The following is a 1,211-nucleotide window of genomic DNA, read 5'->3' as shown; positions in this document are numbered from 1 at the left end:
GATGTGTCCCGCGCAGCCCCCGCAACGAGCCCAGATGTGCCCGGCGCCGTTTGCAAACCCTCCCCACCCAGCTGTGCCCTGTGCCCAGCCCAGATGTGTCCCGCGCAGCGCAGCCGCTGTGCCCTGCGCCCTCTGCCCCTCCCCGCCCTTGCAGCCCCCAACGCCTAGATGTGTCCCGGGCACCCTCCCCGCCCAGATGTGCCCTGCGCCCTGCGCAGACCCTCCTCCCTGCCCTGATGTGTCCCGCGCAGCGTACCTGCTCTGCCCTGCGCCCCCTGCAGCTCCCTCCCCAGATGTGCCCTGTCCAGCCCAGATGTGTCCCGTGCAGCCCCCTCCCCCGCTCCTACATGTGTCCCGTGCAACACCCCCCCCCCGCCCCAGATGTGCCCTGCGCGCGCCCGGCCGTGCCCAGATGTGTCCCGCGCATCCCCCTCGCGCCCAGATGTGCCCCGCCCCTTGTGCAGCTCCTCCCCTCCCAGATGTATCCCCTACAGCCCCCAGATGTGCCCTGCACCCGGTGCCGCCCCCCATGTGCCCTGCACAGCCCCTCCCTGCCCAGCTACTGCCCTGGCAGGCTCCCACGCCCAGCTGTGTCCCGCGCAGCGCCCTATGCACACACCCCGCCCCTCCACTCCGCGCCCAGATGTGCCCCCTGCAGCGGCCCCACCGCCCAGATGTGCGCGGCTCGCTATGCAGAGCCCCCCCCGCCGGCGTCTGGGGAGGGCGGTGCTCGGCGCTGCACTGGAGCAGAGTGGGAGGGCGGGGTCTGGAGGCGGCAGCGCCAGTTGCGGCCGTTGGGGGGAGTCGCGAGCCGCCGACCAATGGGCACTCGAGGGGAGGGGGCGGTTCCTGAGCGGGCGGCGCTCATTGGCCGGGCTTTCGGGCGCCCACCGGCCAATGGAGGCGCCGGGGCGCGGCCGGGAGCCAATGGCAGACGGCGGCGGCTGCGTCCCCGAGGCGCTGGGCCAATAGCAAGCGCCGGGCAGGGGCGGGGCCCGGCGCCGGGCCAGCCAATGGGCGGCGGGGGCGGGGCCTGGCCCGAGGGGGTCGAGAGGGGGCGGCCGCATTCGAGGGCAGAGTCACGTCCGGTCCCGGCGACGCGGTGAGTGCGGCCCAGACCCCGGATCCCCTCCCCCGGGCCGGGCCGGGCGGCTCGAGGGTCTCCCCGCGTCGTGCTGCCACCGGGGGGCGGGTCCTCCCCCTCCCGCTGG

General features: G+C 75.3%; 1 protein-coding gene across 1 annotated transcript in view; it reads left to right on the top strand.

Annotated features, from left to right (window-relative positions):
* PRPF40B (pre-mRNA processing factor 40 homolog B) overlaps positions 1 to 1,211 on the top strand; it is a 31,178-nt gene that overhangs the window by 27,141 nt on the left and 2,826 nt on the right. The window lies entirely within an intron of this gene.

This window comes from Crocodylus porosus, unplaced genomic scaffold, assembly GCF_001723895.1.
Source record: "Crocodylus porosus isolate Cpor-Errol unplaced genomic scaffold, CroPor_comp1, whole genome shotgun sequence".
Lineage (NCBI taxonomy): Eukaryota > Metazoa > Chordata > Crocodylia > Crocodylidae > Crocodylus > Crocodylus porosus.
Note: the sequence above shows the minus strand (reverse complement) of the source record. Positions and strands in the feature narration are given on the sequence as shown.